Source organism: Lycorma delicatula, chromosome 1 (assembly GCF_047948215.1).
Source record: "Lycorma delicatula isolate Av1 chromosome 1, ASM4794821v1, whole genome shotgun sequence".
NCBI classification, from domain to species: Eukaryota; Metazoa; Arthropoda; class Insecta; order Hemiptera; family Fulgoridae; genus Lycorma; species Lycorma delicatula.
The window spans coordinates 21,983,059-22,005,690 of NC_134455.1; the positions used below are offsets into that span (position 1 = coordinate 21,983,059).

General features: G+C 29.8%; 1 pseudogene; it reads right to left on the minus strand.

Moving 5' to 3' along the window:
• Positions 1–936: 936 nt before the first annotated feature.
• On the minus strand, positions 937–13,228 carry LOC142317431 (protein MEMO1-like; annotated as a pseudogene).
• Between the last annotated feature and the right edge of the window lie 9,404 nt (positions 13,229–22,632).

Below are 22,632 nucleotides of genomic sequence, written 5' to 3' on the forward strand. Positions count from 1 at the left end.
AGAGGGGGCTTGAGTGCTCAGTGATACAGAGCAGCTGGACTTAAGGTGCAACCATATCGGAGAGGTATCTGTTGAGAGCCAGACTAAGGAATGATTCCTGAAAGAGGGCAGTAGTTCTTTCAGTAGTTATTAAGGACATAGGTTAGGAGGACTTAAACGGCCATATCAATATCACTCAATCTTTCGAGTACTGCGCAGCTCAAAGCAATAAAAAACTACGGCTGTTTTTTTTCCAAGAAAATCTAGCTTTCTGCATCTTCATGTACCAAAAATAGAGGAGCCTTCCTTGGTAAAATATTCCAGAGGTAAACTAGTCCCCTGTTTGGATCTCCGGGTGAGGACTACTAAGGAAGGGATCACCGGAAAATTAAAAAATAACATTCTACGAGTTGGAGCATGGAATGTTAGAAATCTAAAAAAAAATGTTAGAAAGATTGGTAGGTTAGAATATTTAAAGAGGGAAATGGATAGGTTAAATGTAAATTAGTGAGGTTTGGTGGGAATAAGAAAATGACTTTTGGTCAGTTGATTTTAGAATAATTAACTCAGTATCAAATAATGGGCAGGCAAGAGTAGGTTTTGTAATGAACAAGAAGATAGAGAAAAGAGTGTAGTATTTCAAAAAGCTTAGCGTTAAGACTCATTGTAATAAGGATAAAATCAAAACCTAAGCCGACAATGATTGTTAACATCTATATGCCTACAAGTGCCCATAATGATGAGGTAGAGTGTGTATATGAAGAAATTGATAGACCAGTTAAATACATAAAAGGGAATGAAAGAAAATTTAATAATAATTGGAGATTGGAATGCAAGCATTGGAAAAGATAAGGAAGAAAATATTGTGGGTGAATACGGGCTGGGCAAAAGGAATGAAAGAGGGGACCAACTTATTGAGTTTCGAACAAAGTATAATTTAGCAGTTGCCAATAAAATTCATTTTTCAGGAATTAGAAGATGCTGATTTGATTGCTCATATGAATTTTTATCAAGAAATGTTGCAGAATTTAAATGGTGATGAAAACTTAATCCATATGTTTCTGTTGGATGAAGCTTATTTTCACTTGAATGGCTATACAAATGTACAGAATAATTGATATTAGTGCTCTGAAAACTTATTTCTGATACATGGCAATCTATTTCCTGTGTGGGAGTCTGAAATTACCAGTTGTTATCAGGCTGAGTCTCGAAGAAAGTTACAACTTTAAAATTTGTTTGAAAAATGTCTGATTAAATGCAATGGTAAACTATATTAAGTTTATATATTGTGCATGTGTTTCTTCAGATAAACTTGTCTGAGCACTTTCAATCACCTTCTGTATCTAATACAAAAAAAAAAATCCTTCCTGTTTCCCTGTGATAATTAAATGGCATCAACCCCCCCCCCCAAGAAAATATATATACATAAACCATCCCAAATTTCATTTAAATCGTTTCATCCAGTCTCGAGATATCAACCAAAACCAGGTCAATAAATATACATTTCTGGAATTCAGAAATGTAATTTTTCTGTTAAAATTGTGTTTTTTGATTAGAAGGGATCATGAGAATTGTCTGCAAATTAACCTGACATGCAGAAAATTGACCCAATTAGAATACTTTCCTTTTTGTAGTACATTATATAACTATAAAGGTGGGAAAGTAATAACATGGCTATTGTTGGTTTTATATATATATATACTGTTGGTATTAATTTTGGATCAAAAGTTATTTAAATTATAATTCATTTTTTCAAGGAAAAAAGAGCAATTTGGTGAAAAAATTTAAAAGCTTAGTTATTCATTTGATATTAAGGAGAGAGTAGTGAAAATTTGATGATATATTATCAGCCAATAAATGTCATCCAGTAAGCAGTGTTCAGGTGCACATCATGCTTTCTGTGCTAAATCACTTTATAAAAATAATGACCTCAAAATAGGATCAATAATCTGCATAATGGGTGGATATTGTCTGTTCAAGTAATTAACTTATGAGTTAAAAAGTTTGAGGAAACTAGTCCACATCAAATTTAAAACATAAAGAGTAGCAAAAAAAGTTGGAATGTCACAAAACATTGATAAGAGTTTGAATGTTGTGATATGTATGCAAAATGTTCTGATTAAGCATGCATTATATCAGTGAATCATCGAATCTTACATAAGGACTTAATTTTTCATTCCTATGAAATTCATTACTCAGAGATTAAAAGAAGCATCTTTTAATCCTTGATTTGGTTGCTCGTAAATGTTTTGTCAAGAAATGCTGCAGCATTTAGATGATGAAGAAATCTTAATCCACCGTTCTGTCATATGAAGCTCATTTTCACTTGAATGGCTTTGTAAATAAGCAGAATTGTTGATATTGGAGCACTGAAAACCCACTTCAGATACATAAGAAACTGTTGAGTAGTACAAAGGTCACAGTGATGTGCACTTTTGTTTTCTGGCATTATTGGACCATTTCTTTTTCCTTGAAAAATAAACTATTAGAGAAACACTGCAACACATTACACAAGCATGGTCACAACATTTTTGAGGTAAGAATTAGTTCAGTTTCCACAAATTACCTGGTTCCAGAAAGATGATGCCACAAGTCATAGCACTGTTTTAAGAAAATTTTTTCAAATCATATCTTCAAAAATAGGGACAATGCCTGCTAGATTGTAAGAAATATTCACGTTAAAATAAAAACTTACTTAACTACAGAAGTTTTAAATTCTCCTGCATCACTGACTTATCCTTTATAAAAGAAATATTTTATTATTCCTTTTCATCCTTATTGCACCTTCATAAGTAACTATATGCAATACACTTTTGCAATTCCAACATGAACAGCAAGATTGAGCAAAAAAGTGATGGAATTTTGTGTGAAACTTGTCAAATCTGCCACCGAGACATTGCAAATGACGCAGCAGCCACAAATCATGCAAGGTGTTCTGAGTTGCACGCACACTTCAAAAGCAAAAGAACATTCAAGACAATGAAAAATTAACAAGACCTATGAGCTCAACACCAGAAATTGATGAAACCATTCAACAACTTGTACACAAGGCTCGTTGGAGAACAACCCACAACACTGCTTTCACTGTCAATGTGTCATACGGAACAGTTCAGTATGGAACATGCACCACGTGGCTGCCAAATTATCCTCCTCAGACTGCTGACCCAGAGACGAAGGGTCGTATAGTATTTACTAAATTGCTGTAACAGAATATTGTGGAATCTACTGTAAAGTGATGAAGGACAATGGGTATGGTAGTATAAGTCAGCAGTAAATATACTGTACTGGTGAAGCAGACCAAATATATAAATTCTGTGACCGATCATAAAGCGATATCCTATGATACCTAACTCAAATACATCTGGTATTTGTACAATTTGTCTATACAATTGATTCACTACATTTTAGGCACTTTTGGAGCTTCTAACATGTTATCTTTATGAGCAAGAAACGCTAGCAATTCAGAATTCAGAATGCATTGACCTTCACTTATTAAAGCAGGAAAGATACAGGAAAGGAAACAATTAGCATTTCCATCCCAGTACATCAAGATTCATTTCAAGCTAGTCAAATACTGTAGTTTTTCATTTCATGCTAGTCAAATACTGTAATTTTAACTCTACAAATTTTTGTCTCTGATAAATTCAATGATGATGAAAAACTAATTTTGCTCCATTTGGAATTCAGATTTTTGGGGCTCAGCAATTATGGGATATAATCCAATGTTATGTTATAACTGATTTTTTTTTTTTTTACTATAAATCACAATCAAAATTCCTTTGTTCAATTTGTTTTTCTTTTTTTATTCATGATGAATTAATTTATTCAATAAAAAAGCTTTGAAGCTTATATATGTGGGAATATAGAATGGAGGTTCGTGGGTATGAAAAATGCAATCTGACCAGGATTCAAACCCACAGCCCCTTGGATGAAATACTGAAACTCTGTCCATCAGCGACCATCAGGTAATAAGTTTTTGAAGTTTGATGAACACCTCTAACATACTTATTTATAATAAATGATACAACTTTCTGAAGAGATTGCCTTTATTCAATATGCCTCGATAATGTGACAACAAAGAAAATATCTTTAATATTACCACAGGTAAATTCATTATTTCTATCATCAAAAGTCTGAAGAAGGCTTTTTATGCCTAAACAATTTTTATTTGTAATCAACCTTGAATAAGTATTACCAGTTATCATGATATTAAAATGATGATATGAACAAAGAAGGGACGCAGCAGTTCAATATCTACACCCAGTAGTCAACTTCACTAATAGCCTATTTACTCCCAGACACCACCTTCCCTCTAACCCTCTACCATACACATTTCAATTGGCTCCTACAGACTTGTTGATAGTAGGGAGTTCCTGGAACATTTCTACCATGTACCAAAGGAGCTGGTTAGGTAATGAAACAATGAAAAACCTCATCAGAGAAAGTTTATGTCATCCTCAGCCCGATCAGCCTTTTCAAATCAGAAAAATTATTGGTGCCTAACACACACTGCATGAAAATCACTGCCAGTATATTTAAATATGAGAAAAAATGTAACCTGTAAGGAATTCTTTATATTATTAACATGAAGCAAGTATTTTATGTGTAATGTGTGTATATATATATATATATATATATATATATATATATATATATATATATAATATATACTGGCTGAGCCAGTTTACATTGTCACTCCATACCCCAAAAATTGGGAGCTTCTGAGAGTAAATAGTTATTACAAGGCTTGCTCATCACCAAACATGCTATTAATATAAAATAAATACATGCTAATATGTATAAACAATCTCTCTCTCTATATATATATATAAATAAGAATATAATTAAAAATAAATTAAAGCTTTACATATAAAGCTGAAAAATTAACTGTACTACTTAGTAACAGTATTAACTTACTAATCTATCTAATTTAGTAATGGACTGGTAAATATCACCCCATGACCGATCATAATACGTATAACGAAACCTGTGGCCCCAGTGACAAAAATCAGATGAAATCACAAAAAGATTTTGAGAATCTGCTAAATATCTTTCAAAAATACGACCATAGACAGCTTCACGATCAGGACTTAATGATCCTACAAGTACTGGCACAATAGTAAATGCATCTTTATAACTGAAAAATGAAAAAAATTCAAGTTATTAATAAAAGTTAATTTTAAAATTAGAATAAACAAATTTACTTTTTAAATACATAAACTTAGAAATATTTACTTCATAAACATACACAATTATTAACCTTATTCGGCAGAATTGTATATGTTTCTAACTATTTATATTTTTAAGTTCATTGGATTGACATTATACATTATTATATACATTTTATTTAAACAAGCACAACTTTTTTTATAGATTCATACATACAAGAAATCTGACTTGTGGCTTTATCGACTAGGGTCCATATATAGCAGTATTCCTTACATATGTAATCAATGTACTGTAGCTTGTTACATCCATGGACTGCAAGGACAGCATTAATTACATTCCAGCAGAATAGCAACCAGAACATATCAGAAGCCAGATTAGCATTAAAATGTAACTGCTTCATCCAGGCCTCCAACTGACAATCTCCTGTGGGAAATCTAGCAGCGATTCCATTTTGAAGTACCTTCACGACATTAATTATTAGAGTACAGTGATAAGTAAGTTACAGCAGATAAGAAACAAATGTAAAAAACTTTTAATGTTTTAATAAACATTACTTCACATATATCATCAATAATATTACCATGAGAATCTTATTAGTAAAAGGTCTTAATATGTAAAATGCAGACCACAGATTTGTACTTCTTATTTAAATTCCCTTAACATAGATAACTAAAAAACAAACAAACATTGATGCTGGCTACGTAATACACCTGTACAGCCATAAAAATATCATTAAAAAAAAAAATCATTTTATCAATTACAAAAAGTAATTTTAAAAAGCAGTGATAATTTTTTTTACATATGCAACAGTGATCGCTAATAAAGACTTACTTCTATTTAATAAAATCATATTATTATATCCTGAAAAATATCTTTTTTATTTTGTAATCCTCAATTAAATATTATTTGAAAATCACCTAAAACATTATACCCAGTCTGTTTTACAAATAATACTATAGAAAAAATTATGGTCTAATTTAATATTTCTATGGTTTGGTATACAATAAAAACCTTTACATACTTACTTTTCCATTACTTTAGCTATATATGGAAGATGCATTTCAATACTATGTTCATCTTCATCAACATCAAGACTCATACGTTCAAATTGACCTGTAGCATCTAAATCAGCATACACTGTAATCATTAAAAGGAGTACTGATTAATCATTATTCACTGTTAAAAAAATACCTACAACAAAAAAAATTATTCTACACGGTTAATTTTCTTTCTATTTAAGATAATTCTACTCTGAATATAAACTAATGAAATAAAACTGAATTTATCATTAAAAACAAAGATTCTCTGTCAATCAACACCATCTTTCTGAAAGCAATAAACATTTTGTTTGTTTTTACTGTAGTTCATTGAAATATGTATCTACTCCTTTCAGAAATTATGTTTCAAAAGAATAAACTGCACAGCTCCATCCTATTTGTATCTGAACAACTAAGTTGCTCAACTGCAATCGATCTGTTACACCAGGAGAAAACTGCTTACCTGAACGTTTGGTTTAAAGTTAATCATTACCCTTTTTCTAAAACATTTTCTCAATCTAACTACCTCTAAATAATTCAACCTATTCTATGGACTAACGACTTTACCTGATAAGTATTTCAATCGTTAGACTTATGATCCAGCCATTGAACAGCTAATAAAGAGTTCCCTGGTCAATCCATATGCAGTGTCCTATCAGATACCAGAATGAACTGGCGCTTCAGGTCCTGGAATTTTCAACATGGAGAATCTAACAGGGTATGATCGACACCCACAGGACTTAGTTCTTCTACAGTTCTAATAATTCAATTTATTTTTGTATAAAAATAAATATAAATATTACTGAGAATAATGTTAAAGGAAAAAATTAGCGATTCTATATTTCAATGAATAGTCCAATAACAAAGTAAAAAAAATGTATACATAACTTTTTCTTTTTATTGCTATTTACTATATAACATTAATGTATTAATTACAATTTTTTTGTTATTTCTGACAGATTAAAGAGCTTCAATAAAATACACAATTCAAAATTAGACGGTACATATATTAAGAGCAGATCTTTGTCAATTGCTTATAATAATAAAAATAATAACACCAGCTCAAATTATATGAATTACAAAAATTAAACAAACCGCAGATTAATTAAAAAGATCTCAAACCTTGTGTATCTATCCGCAAGTCGTAGAGGGGTGTACGATACTTGGTAGCCGATGAAAGCGCACAACCTGCAAAGCGAACATGGTGTGACCCAATATAAAAACTCTTTGCCTGAAATAAAATTTAAAAAAAATATTTATTCGATTTAAGAATTAAACATACATCATGTTTTTTAAATTCCTGAAAACATATTTCCCACATAAGAGAGAATTTTATGGTAGAAATTATTAAAACAAAATACAGTGACACAAATTTTTTTAAGCAGGATTTATATAATAGGAAAATAAATTAAACTATAGAAACAACCACTTACACAACAACTGGGCTAATTTGGCGATAAGCAAAGGCACTACAAGCGCCACAATACTGGTAACCTGCATGCCTGTAACAGAAAACTTGAATAAGCTTTATAATAATGTAACTTATACACCATAATAAATACAAAACTCAAAATAATATTAAGCCAAAGCTAAATTACTAGTCATTAAACTTTTTATAACCAAGAAATCTCTTAACTTTAAACACAGACTTACTAGAAAACCAGTTTTTAATAATTATATAAATTTTGCTTAAAATGATGTCAGTTTAAGGAAAAAATTCTGTTAACATGTAGTTCAACCTAAGGAGGTTTTATTTGTTACTGCCCTAACCTATTACATCTTATTTTATTACCAAAATAGTAGTCCTAAGATTTTTTTGAACCTAAAACTATACATTCTAAGTTAAATAATCACTTTAAATCACCCACTTATTTTTCTTTTTTAAAACTTAGGGATGATCTACTGTTACAGAAATAGGAATGATTAAATGATGCGTAATCAGAAGCAATGAAAAGTACTACGGTTAACAAAAATAGGCAATATAACACATTTAACAGTTTGCAGATAAAACTATCAACATTAAAAGCATGTAATCCTATATTTATTAATTGATAAGTTTTCATTTCCAAGAATTATTACTGACCATTAAGGTTGTGTAGTTGGAATATTTTAAGAATATACTTATTATGACTATGAACTATTATTGTTGTATTGTACAGATTCTAACATACGGTTCATACCTCTGGTCAACAATTAAAAGTAAATTTTAAAAATTACAAGTCTGCCAAAAGAATGGAAAAAGCATGCTTTTTGAAGTGGAACAGAACAGATATGAAGAAGAAAGTAGAGTAGCAGAAATTAAGAACATAAAAACAATTGAAAAGCAATGATAAAAAGGCAATAATACAAAAAAATTACACGGAGAGATGGATATGTTTAGGACTCTTTGCCCTGCAGAGGGCATTAATGACCATTATTACTACCAACATAGAGAACTAGATATTCTATTTGATGAAAAATTAAGAATTCTCTAATTTTATTCATGAGATTAATTTTTTTAAGCTACATTCAAACTGTATGACAAACAATATATTTGTAAAGTTACAAAAATATTAATCTCTTATTACTTGTTTCTCTATATATAAAACCTACAAAGACTTACATAGTAAATTAAATAAGCACCTCAAATACTTTACGGCTTACAAAAGAAATTTCATCATTTAATATCCCCTGAAAGAAGGGATACCATTAGTTGTCATTATTAATTTATAAGTGATGATTTAATATGAAATTATTCTCTCTAAAAAAGGTATTACTCCCTAAGAAGGTAAATATCTCATAAAACAATGGTAAATTTTGATGTTTACCTCACAAAAAAAGGCCTAGCCTAGAAGGAAAATTTTAAATTATATTAATAACCAATGTTAAGTCTTAAGTGATTCAATTTGATCAACGATTACAAACAGCCCATTACTGGTTTTTGAGGTTTAACTTTAATTTTCATACAAAGGAGTTTTGTTAAGGGAATGAAATGACTTTTACGCATAAAAAATTATATTTTATCAACAGTACAAAGTTTGTTCTATAATTAAAGAGACAAAAGGCAAAAACAGAAAAAAAAAATTTAATAAAATAAATTGAAACTGTCTGATGTTAAAGTTGGCAACTATGAGACTGATTTAAAATATCAGCTGTTAAAAAGAATTCTCATTATTAAAAATAGTTTAGCTTATTTCAAAATGTAGGGTCTGCTTGAAATTTGTAATGAGGAAGAACAGCATGCCGCATTAAGATTTTTATTTTTTGAAGTTGTAAAATCAGCTGAAATTTACTCACAGATGTTAAACCAGTATAGTAAAAAGTGTATTAACCATCCAGATTTTTATAAGTGGATTAAACACTTTAAACTGCCATTACAATTTTCATCACAGCAGAAGACCTGTGGAAGGTTTGACGGACGCTTTGCAAAATTTCATTAATGATTTATTCATGAGGACAGACGCATAATAATTTGGAAAATTGCTGATATTTATAGTGCAAGTATCACAGCACTGATCTTTCCATTATCCATGATAAGCTAAATTACTGCAAAATATGTTCAAGATGGGTTCCAAAACAAATTAAAATTACAGACACCCAAATTCATACTTGTAAGAATCTTAAATGATTTTTAGCAAAAGGAAATACTTTTTTTAAATCATGTAACTCGTGATGAAACTTGGATTCATAATTTTGAGCCAGAATCCAAATGTCAGAATATGTAATGAAAACATCAAAATTTGCTTGCCAAGAAAAATATTTCAAACCTATGCATCCATCAGCCAGTAAATGATGCTAATGGTGCTTTGGGACTATAAAGGCCCAATTTATTGTGATTATTTGTAATAACATACATCAACAGTGAGAACTATTGAAATGCTAGAAAATAAAGTAAAACCTGCAGTAAGGAGGAAAGTCCTACATCTCTCTAAAAAGATAAAATTCTTCCGAATTATAAGACTCACTCACTTACTGTTCAAAAGATATGGGAAGCTACTCAAAGATTGAGTCGAGAGATAGAGGACACATCTACCTTACATTCCTATCTTGGGACTATCAGATATTTTTTTTGTATGGTTCTCTCAAAGCATTTTCATGAAGTAATAAGTTTGGCAACAATCAACTACAAAGACAGCAAAACACGAATGACTCAAGACACAAGGATGTTCAATACTTTAAAATTAGAATAAAAAAAGATGGGACAAGTGTCCAAATTTAGCTGATGATGTTGAAAACATGCGTTACTTTCATTGAATAAATAATTTTTCTAAAGATATATGTCTATTTTAATTACTGGACAACCCTCACATCTGTAATCTTAAAAAAAAATTATTCCATGAATTCATACAAGCATAATATAATCAAATAATGACTTAACTAAATTGCCCAGATGCATTAATTGAAATTTTTAATAACCTTAATCACAGACATCCTTTTCATTATTTAAAGTAATTTTGTAGTCATTTCAAGTCATTATAAATAGGTTATATTTTGTGAACATTCAGTTTCTTGATTATATGTAAAATTTTTCTTTGAGCCTTTGTTATTAATTATGTACATTTTTGCATTAGTATCTAACTTTAATGATGTGTTGTTCGACAATGCTTTTTAGCATAACTTGCTTGATATGCTGGCTCCAAATTCCAGTTAAATAAAAGTAGAAATGCAAAATGATTGAGACCAGAAATATAGGACCGGGACAAAATATAGCATAAGAACCAAAAACAGAAACAAATAAAAATACATTAAATTTTTCAATTTAAATGTTATACAGTTTTAGGATTGCCATAATATCACCCTGAATCTGTCACTATGAAATGTCATACGGTCAAAAATCATAAAGAAAATGACTAATTCTGTAAAAAGAATTCATTATCTTTGCAACCCCAGGAATATGTATCAGATGGTATTATAAATAGTAGCATTAAAAATATCCGTTACTGAATCATATACTCCATGAATGGTAAAAAGAATTAAATACTAAACAGAAATTATTGTTATAACATAACAACTGGAAAATGATATGTAACCTAGACCATACATATATTAAAATGAGATTCTTCTAAATGAAATTGTAAGACTATTTGCTGTTTTAATAATCATCTAACTAATAAAATCTTTAATTATAACAAAAACCATATTTACAATATAACAAATAATAGTACAACAGAGAACTCTGTTATACAAAAAAAAAAAACTCCTTTGCAGACAAGCCTTTTCATACATTGTTAATTACTGCAACACTATATAAACAGCACTTTAAAACAAAGGATTAGTTAAATTCATTTACTTAGTGCTACTATAAGAAGTATATCTCAATTAGAATTCTTTTTTTAACATTTCTTTATATTTTTTTAAATTATTTAATATTAATGAAAATTAATATTGAAGCTAATTTTTAAAATCATTACTTGCTCTTCCAAATAAAACTACTGGAAATTGCATAAGAATTAAATCAGAAAAATAAATTTATATTCAGTTTATACTAATGTATTTTAGATAACAATTAGTAGAAATACAAAACAAAAATTTAATTTTTTAATGGTTTTCATCTAATAAGAAATTTTACTTTGCTAAAATCTCATTATCAAATAAATGGAATAAAAATTTGATTTACTTATTAGTTTTACTATCCTAAAAGCGGGACTTGTACTTCAAATGAACATAAAAAAGTAGCTTGGGTGTAACAATCAGAAATTAATATATAAAAATCTGTATATATGAGAAGAAATGAGAATGAAAAATTTCATTCAATTCCCTAAATTCCAACCATAAAGAAAACCAATTCTACAAAAATAACAAGAAATCTAAATTAAATATAAAATATCAAAACTAAACCTATAAACAAGATGGAAGAAGAAATATTCAGAGCATCAGAAAAACTATTACAATATAAAATCCGAAGAAATATTCAGAGCATCAGAAAAAATATTTAGATATAAAATCTGTGTTGGATCTTTTTCAGCTTTCTTAGAAATCATTCAGTGTTTCAAATTATTCTATGAAATAAGAACTAAAAATAACTTCAATAAGTAAAAAAATCTGATGTACACCACATAACTTGTTTGTACGCCTATTAAATTACATAAACACATTTTTTTAAAATGAAAAGTACATTAAAATTTTATTTTACTAATGACTTATTAGTGAATTATTATTTACTGTAAAAGTTTTTTTTTTTTACAATCAGAGGTTAATAATTATTAATAAATCAATAAATTTAAATTAAAAAAATAAAAGTTATATAAAAAAAAGAAGGAAATAAAGTCAGATTTGAACCGATGTGCTTCCCCTTGTAAGATCCAAATATTTCATCAATTAAAATTTTATTTGACTATAACTCTGGAACCAATGAAAATAAGTACACTTATGATGATATATCATTAAAATGCTCTCAATGAGGGCTTACTACTGCAGTTAAGAAAAATTCCAAAATCCAAATTTTGTTTGTCATGCCGAAACTAGTCAAAATGGATTCAGGGATATTCAAAATGGATATATCCGTTGAAATCTGAAAACTGAAATTTTTCGCAATTATAATACTTCCTTTACTTTATTCAATGAAGTAAAGAACAAGCATTCCAAGATTTATAAACATGAAATTTTATTGGTTTTACAATTTAACATAATTTTTTTATTATTAATATAATAGGAATAAAAAAAAGCATGGCTGTATAAAACAACACATGAGAAATTGCACACCTTCAAATATTGTCAATCTTTAACTATAAAAGAAATATTAAAATCATGGCAAGGACTAAGATGATGAAAAATAAAGAACTACAGCATACCATTCACCTATAAATACCTTTTTTACATGAATTTTAACCACGGTAAAGCACTGTTTGTCCCTCTTTTTTCGCAATGTTTAGTAAATTCATTTTTTTTACACCAAGAAACCTAATCCTTCTTACTAGCCAGTTAAACAGTCCAGATAACTACAGCTACACAACTCACGGGGCAATAATTGCACGAGCTGGGCCATGTGTCAGTTCCGCAGCATTCAGCCAGTTTTCCAGTTGCTTGCCCAACTCCCTGTCTGTAAAAAAAAAGAAGATGTACATCAAATAATGATTATTATTTAATTATATTTATACTACGTTATATACAAAAAAACTCAATTTATCTAATGATAAAGAAAACATGATATAAAAATAAAACAAAACTTTTATAACATTGATTTTGAAATTCATTTCTGCTGAACTATAAGGTTACCACCAATAAGCTACCTTCTTTTTTCCATTTATGCTGCAGATTGTTTGCTGCCTAAGCCAGCGTTAATTAATTTCCCTTGTGTTCAGCAGCTTAATTATAACAGTACTTTACTGTCTTCATGGCCACAGATAATTAAATAAAAATTTAACTTTTTTGTTTATTTTTTCCTAATTGCAATCTACTTGTTCAAAAACTACACTGACCGAGAAGAATGTATTCTACATGGTTATTAACCAATGTTACACAGAAAATGATTGTACTTTTTTGATTTCATACATGCATCAGATTTATTTTATGAAACTAAATATAGAAGAAACTGGTTTAATGTAATATTAAATTAACATAAATAGTTATAAAAACACTAATATATTACTGATTAATGTAAAAATATTACAAGTTTTATGTTAACATAAACGAAACAGAACAAAAATGAACTCTCTAAACCATAAAAAAGAAATATATTCACATATTAAACAAAATTTTATTTGCAATCCCTAATATAATTAAAAGAAATATGATTAATAAAGTATTAAATACACTAAAGGAGGTATGAATAATATTATAATCTAAAAAAAAGCTGTACAGAAAATCAGAGGTGTGCAATTGTTTTGATTAATTTCAACAAAAGCAATAAAAAAATCTATATGTAAATGAATACTACATGAACTGATGTGAATAACTTTTAATCAACTACTGGATTTTCTTTAAAATAAAACTTATTCATTTACAAGTTGAATAAACATTCCACAGAAAATGAGGTCCTCAACTTTCTTCCAACAAATCTGAATACATATGTATATATCTGAATATATATTATTTTAAAAAATAACATTTTTGAGGTATAATATTATAGCATTTATGCAAACTAGTACTTAATGTAAAAAAAAGTAGAGTTGAGGAGACTATAGCTGTACAAAATTATTTGTTCGGAGTAGATTGTTTTTCAGTAAACATTAAAAATCACTAATAATTTCTAATGTAACTCAGCTGTTTTAAAATTGTTCATAGAACAATTGAAGTGTCATTTTGTTTACAATGGGATACTTTCATATTTTAGTTAATAAAACATATTTTGCAAACTGGGTCATTCCATGACAAATGGACCAGAGGTCCAAGCTTCATCAATTTTTGCGAAGACATTTGCTGTGGTCTTAAATGCAATTTTACTAAATTATAGCTCTTTATCTGCTATTGCTGATTTTCTGTGATTTATTGAAAAAAGGGTACTTCTTACTGGTAGTTTGCACATACATGCAAAAAATTCTAACTTTGTCTTATAATTTTGAAGGCAACAATACAGCTATAGGTTTGAGTTTTAATACGTTTGCATTTTATGCTGAATTCAAATATGTTATTCACAAGTTTCTTTTGGCACCTGGTTTTGAGATGTAGCAGCTGAAACTCAGCTAAAATGTTGTAACATTTTGTAAGTCAAAGTTTAAGCTTATATAATTCCTTATCTAGTACTAATCGAAACAAGACTTTGTAACCTGAAAAAATGCATAACTGTGTGTAACATCCTAAAGTTTCAAAACAACTGGAGATTTATGTCTTTTATGAAATATTCATCATCAAATTTGGTCAAAAATGTTTTAGCTTGATTTTTTACCTACCTTTGAAAACTTATATCTCAGATATACACACCTTCTTAAATTTTGTTTTATAATAGTTGGAAAGAGCAACTTTTAAACTAAAAAAGCAATGTAGTTTGTTTTTTGACCCACACCTTATAAGTGGCAGAAAAAAAAGTTGAAAGATAATTATCTATCACACAAGGAACAGGTTTCCCACAATGTTTATGGATTAAATGAATACTGTCAGGTATAAAGTAATTTTTTATTAATTAATATCTGTTTTTCTGCCTGTTAATACAAAGTTGTTAACTGTATTAGCTGTACCTTGCCTCCAATTGAATGCTAAGGAGACAGTTTCAACTAATTGTATCTGCTACGGCATGCACATTTAAAAAAAATACTTATTACAAATGCACAAAAATACTAAAATCACAAACAAAATGAAATATATAGTCGCAGTAGTTATAACAGAGTGCAATAAAGTATTACAATATTATAGAACATAGTAGCTTTCAAATAAAATAAAAATATCTGTAGTCAGAAATTTTTGAGCACAGTACTTTTAATTCCACTTCAGCTTAAATTGTTTCTCAATCATAGACAGATGTATTCTGGAGATATATATATATATATATATATATATATATATATTGTTGCCCTGATGGTGTCATTGATGGTACTTCAAGAGTAGAAAAAATGTACTGTTCTGGAATCCAGCAAGTGTCCTTTTTAGGAGCCCAATGATAAGAATGAACTGCACCATGAGGGTGCATAAAACTAATGAGAGCATCATGTACTTCAAAAGATGTATCACATATATTTCCAATCCACCAAGTACTGTCATACATGCAAGCCACATATTGGCCTGCTTGCAAGCTGTTAAGTGATAAGCCTTAAGTAGGTTTATCAGTTTCAAATACCGAAGTATCACTTGAGGCTCTGCCGAGTTGGATTTTAGCTTGTTAACTGGCATAACTGATGGTTCTTTCTTGTTCCAGCAATTGTGTGACCACTACTAAACCGGCTTTCCTGTTCAAATCGGATTCTCTCAACTTCTTCTCTTGTATATTTTCTTTATAAAATTCAAATAAGTCTCTGTGTCAATATCTGGTTTTCTATAGGTCGTTGAAGACTAGCACATACTGTTAATTGTTTTGTAGTACCACCAATTCCATCACAAGGTGATTTTCCGTGGCTAGTACCAAAAATGATCCACTCAGCTGTTATCCCAAAGTCTTCTTCAGAGTGGCACAAATTGATAAAATTCTTTTATTGAGCAGCTGAACCATTACTAAAGTAGCGTATATGCTTTATTTAAGTCACTGCCTTCAAGTATTTGATCAGTTCAATCAAAAATACATGAACAGCAATGATATCATGGCACAGACAATCACTGACCATGCAAATGCGAAGATTTTGAAGCTCATTTTTAATGTAATAAACCATGAATGGATGCAGTGTAGCTTGGCTGTTTTCCCAATGAAATCCCTGTACAGCATCTTGCACAACAAACAAATAGTTCTCAGCAAAATCAATCAGGATAATGGTATGATTATCATTTAAATTTTTCTTCAGTTGTTTTAAATATGAACTTTGATGTTTACAAAGAAAATGGTGGCTAATCAAGCAAAAAAAACCTTTAAGAAAATCTCCTTAATAAAATTTTCCATTGTCGACTGTTGCTTCTCCAATGTGTTTTAACTGTATGAATCCACTGCTTATGTTCTATTAGTTCCTCAAAGTCATAATCTTTAAGTTCATCTAATAAATAGGATTCATCATCCAGTCCAGTTTTTCCAGGACACTGTTAACAATATTATAGCATGCAATCCTTAGATTCTAAGCTGCACAAAGTTTTCTCAACTAATACCTTGTAGTCATCCTTGAATATTGCAGCTATCATGAGCTTTTGATGAATGGTACAAACACAAACTGAATGTGTGCCAGCAGCACTAACTGTAATGCATCACTTTGGCCTAAGTTCACAAAATTTTAAGAAGCCAATTTCATAGCCATAATGTATGCAGTAAGCGATGAACATCTCTTTTAAATTGCACAGAAGAAGACATTTCTGCTGTGGATTTTTTCACCATTCCTAACTGAAACAAAATCTTTCTTTCCTGGACAGATTCAGGAAAATTCATCATCTTCAAAAAAATTTGAGGACTTGTCGTCTAATATGATCCTTCAATTTTTTTCCTCCATTTTTTTTCTGGTGTCGCCAAAATACCAACTTCAGATTTTAGCTTCCTGGCCTGCTTCACCATTCACATTGAAACCTAGAATTTATCAGCTGTTTTCCCCATACTCCAGCTAATAGGTGCCAATGTCAAAATATTGACATTATCTCAGCTTGTGGGCAAGCTGAGATCAAAAGTTTGGCATTGAGCTCTTCAATCAGAATAACCAGATCGTTACATCCTTGACAATGCTTATTATTAACAATCAAACCAACAGCAGCAGCAACTGCTACAATAATAGCAAAAGCATCTTGCGCTCTTCTTAAATTCTGCTTCAGGTAGCCTTTTGAATTCCTTTTCTGACTTTTTCAGCTTCAAAGGAGAGATTCCAAGTGGTGACTGTGAGGTATCCATTCTTCCAGAAGCTTCTAGCATTTCCACATCACTAGATTCTGATTCTGGTTGATCACGCTTTGGCTGAATTTCTTTTTGAGCCAATTCTTGCAAACATCATGGGCATAACTTTTGACCTGGCTTGAAGGTCATAATTTGTTAGAGCTTTTAATTGGTCAGCAGAATCAATATAAATAGGCCACAATCATTTTCTGGCTTTGTACAACACTTTTTCAAATGGATTACAGCAGTCCTAAAGTAGGAATTCAAACTTCATCCGTAAATCAGCTTTATGATAGGAACGTATCAGCATCTTCATTAAAGCTAATTCCAGATCGCCACTGTAAAATTTCTTTGTTCATTATTGATACTGCTTTCACAGGCAACAAAAAAGCTTTTCCATAATTAAACGTTAAAGACTTGTGGCAATCAGTCTTAAGGCTTGCCAAAATGCCAGGGCCAAGAACTTCCGTCATTTAAAAAAAAATCTGATATGGGCATCACATGACTTCCTTGTACGCCTATTAAATTACTTACATATTTTTTTTTTAATGAAAAGTACATAAAATCCTGTTTCATTAATAACTTCCGATATTTTTCATATATTTTTTTATTATTATTGAATTATTATTTATTGTAAAACCTTTTTTACAATCAGAGGTTAATAATTAATAATAAATCAATATATATATATTTTTTTGTCTTCAGTCATTTGACTGGTTTGATGCAGCTCTCCAAGATTCCCTATCTAATGCTGGTCGTTTCATTTCAGTATACCCTCTACATCCTACATCCCTAACAATTTGTTTTACATATTCCAAACGTGGCCTGCCTACACAATTTTTTTCCTTCTACCTGTCCTTCCAATATTAAAGCGACTATTCCAGGATGCCTTAGTATGTGGCCTATTAAGTCTGTCTCTTCTTTTAACTATATTTTTCCAAATGCTTCTTTCTTCATCTATTTGCCGCAATACCTCTTCATTTGTCACTTATAAATATATATCCATATTTATATTTTATTTATATGTATCCATTTTGAATGGACAATGACAATGACATAATTGAATGAGGTACAAAAAAAAACAATATTCATTAAAATAGTAAAATTGCAAAAATAATCTGTTTAAAACTTTATAATCATTAATAACATTTTTGTCATGTTTATAAAAATAGATATACATTTCAGGCTAAGTAATTTTCATTAAAAAGGATTACACTACGTAAATTTTCAAACTATTCATCCCCATTCCTTCTGAGTCGTTTAAAAACAGCATAAACTCTCAAGTTTGTAAAAAATGATTAAATTTTGAGTTTATTACATATTTCCACTAAAAATCAGTAACTTTTCAGTCACTCAAAAAAAATCTGTTCATAATCGCACCAACATCTCCAAACGCGTGTTTAAAATTAACAGACTTTTAACAGATGTTTCACATCTCAGATATAAAACTTAACACATCTGGGGAATAAAATATAACACTTTTTAATGTAACTTTTTTTATTTCTTCCCAAGAAATTTCTGAGAACAGTGGCTTTTAAATATAAGAGTATATAAAAACACCTTTAAATTTGACAGATGACTACATAAATTAACTTACCAGTTATCAGTACAGAAAATGAAGGCACCAAATCACATGTCTTGAATTCTTACACTCAATACATTTTATTCCAAATCACACAGATCGATTTGTTGTAATGGTGGCATTATTCAAGTCCTATTAAAGGCAGTTATTTTGACACGGATTTGAATACTAGATCGTGGATACTGGTGTTCTTTGGTGGTTGGATTTCAATTAACCACACATTTCAGGAATGGTCAAACTGAGACTGTATAAGACTACACTTCATTTACACTCATACATATCTTCATTCATCCTCTGAAGTATTATCTGAAAGGTAATTACCAAAGGCTAAACAGGAAAAAGAAGAAAAGACTCTTGTTTATTGTTGCAGGTTCATATTAAGGGTTTTATGATTATCATTCAAGTCAGCTATTATTAGTTATGGTTAGTTTTTACTAAATAATTCTGTATTTTTTTAAAATTTCACTACATTATTCAAAATAGTTTTTTTGTATTTTTTAACATCTATATAAATAAAATGTGTTATATTTTTCTCAATTTTGCACTTATTAACTCAAATTTAAATCATTAGAATTAGTTAAAATCTCCAGTTATCATGATTATGTCAGGACTTCACATATTGATCATAATAAGCAGTGACTGTACCAACAAAAAATCAAGTCAGCAATAGTTTTATTGACAAACCAGGCTATTGTTTACATCATGGCATAACATAAGCCAAGTACTTACAAGCAGCAATGCTTTTTATTCAAGTGAATCATTTTTTTTTTTTTTTGGAAGCTACAAAATTTGTTATTTTTTCTTACATTTTATTTCAAAATGTTTTTAAGCTATTCAAATGCCTGTGTTCTTTTTCCTCCTTCAATTCTTCCAAAGCTCTTTTTATAAACTTTAAGAGTTTCCAGACCTTCTTTTTACTTATCGAATCTCTGTCTAGCTCTTCCTCTGCATCATTGCATTGCTTCTGCTTGTGTAATTTGTATTATCAAAAAATCATCATGTGCTTACATCATTCATGAATTCAGCAACAGGTAAACCACTGCCAATTTCTCCAATGTTATAATCATTAATAACATTTTTGTCATGTTTATAAAAATAGATATACATTTCAGGCTAAGTAACTGTTTGTCTTACATTTGACTGGTTGTTCCATTATCTTGTGAAGCAGATTTTCAGTCTCTTAAAACAATTTACAACTTATCTTCTGGAAACTTTGCTCCAAGTTTTTATTGTCATCCTCTTTGCAATATCAGCAAATGTTTCTTCACTACTGATCATGTTAATAGTTTTTCCATAAATCAGATCGACAGTAAGCATTGAATGCTTTAATAACAATAATAATAATACCTTGATCAAATGGCTGTATGATACACAAAGTATTCAGCTGTAAGAACATAAAAGTAATGTTCTCCCAAGGTAAATTTGGATGCATTATGCAATTTCCACAATTAAAGCAATTTTTCTCTTCTCTGAATGGAACTGTCTTCTTGGATTCCAATCATGCAAGTAATTTTCAACTACTGACCGTCATCTTTCAATTTTAATTGCTCATAAAGCAAACAGGTAAATTTTTTTTTACATTTTAAAATATCTAGACTTTTAATTTTACAAGCCACCGATGGTGTCTATTTAAACAAACATATTTTTACTTAAGTAACTATAAATTTGGCTTAACTTTTTTTACTGATCAAAGCTACAGATTTTTAAATTATGTACTAATTTGACACTACTTGTTAGAAAATCGATTTTGTTAATATTTTACATATTATCCTGTTTGCAGTAGTTTTCCAGATGTTTCCTGCTTATTAATTTACTGAATTACTGTTAGTCTTGTTTTTTCCACTTTTCTAAAAACTATATCATACAGATCATTCCATCTAGTTAACCATATGCCTACTCCAGTAAATTGTTCATTATTTGTGCTAAATCATTAGATTTTATAACAGAACCTTGTGAATTATAAACATTTATGGAGTTGGCCTTTTTCAATCAAACCGATATAAACCTTTATCCACTATCCAAGTTTTCCTATGTATTCACTTTTACTAATGACATTTTGTAAGTTACTTTGATTTTTTTTGGTACACAGCTAAATACTGACTGCAGAATTCTTAATTTAACTGTTTCTTCTTTTTGCCTTGCTGTTCATTCAGTGAAATAGTAAAGCAAGTATAGAAACAGGTTAAGTGCTGTTAATTTAAGTAGACAGATAATTTACTTAATTAAATTATTTTTAAAAAAATGTACTTTTTTCACAAGTTTTAATTTTAACTAACTACTGGTTAGTACATACATGATGATTTACATCCGGGATTAGCCCGAACAGTGCTGGTTTTTTTTGGTGCTATCAGGGTTGCAAAAATGCCCAGGGTTTGAGAATTTTATGACTAAGAAGAATTTTTTTCATTTTAGACCTATATGTTCGACATCGTGTTTTTAAACAGGCCATGCATCTCTCAGCCGACCTTGGAGCAAATGCTGGCATCAGTTTTGACGGAGGTGTGGCTACTGGTCTCGCCACAACTTTTTACTTAGTCATTTGACAACACAACAGGGGCAATCATGTATGTAATTACTTGTCTACATGTGTTTGATCATTTTATCTCTATTCGTTTTTTGTCTTACCGTTTAGCAATGGGCAAAAGAAAATGTGTATTTAATGATGTTAACCTGCAACAGGAATACAAATTTTTGAAATTGTGTAATGACAGTAACAATGAACGTGTTTATTGCACACTATGTACTGGAGAATTTTCTGTTGCACATAAAGGAAAGGGTGATATTGAAGACCATGTGAAAACAGCTAATCATAGGAGTGCTATTAATGGTACTGCTTCAGCAAACATGAGATTTTTTTAAAGCCAAAAATGGGAATAACAATAACAGTGATCTAGTGTGCTGTTAAAGAAGCTACATTTTCATACCACACTGCTAGACAGAAACTCTGTTTCAAAACATCAGACAGCACATCTAAACCGGTTAAAAAGTTATACGACTCAAAATTTTCATCTGCTAGAACCAAAACCGAGGCAATTATTGTTTCGCCATTTATTTGATAATATGTTGAGTTCTTTGGAAATTCATTAATTATGTAACAGTAATGATGGATAGCACAAACAGAAGTGAAGTAAAATTTGTTCCAATTTTGTAAGATATTTCAGTCTGGAGGAGGGAATCAAGTTAAACTTTTAAATTTTGATGAAGTGTCAAGTGAAACTGCCCAAATTTTGACTCTGAATCTTTTGCTGTGATTGAAAAAATACAAACTTGGAGAAAGGTTGATTTGTTATACTGCTGATAACACTAATAGTAATTTTGGTGGTGTGAGGAGAAGGAATGTGAAGAAAATGTGTTCAGAAAAGTTGATTTAGATAGACCTATTTTAGGAATTGGTTATTCAGCCCACATTGTACACAATTCAATACAAACACTCCTGGACGTAGAGTTATTGTTATAAAAATTTATAAATATTTTCACATATATGCACTATAACTTATATTTACACATATATTTTCACATAA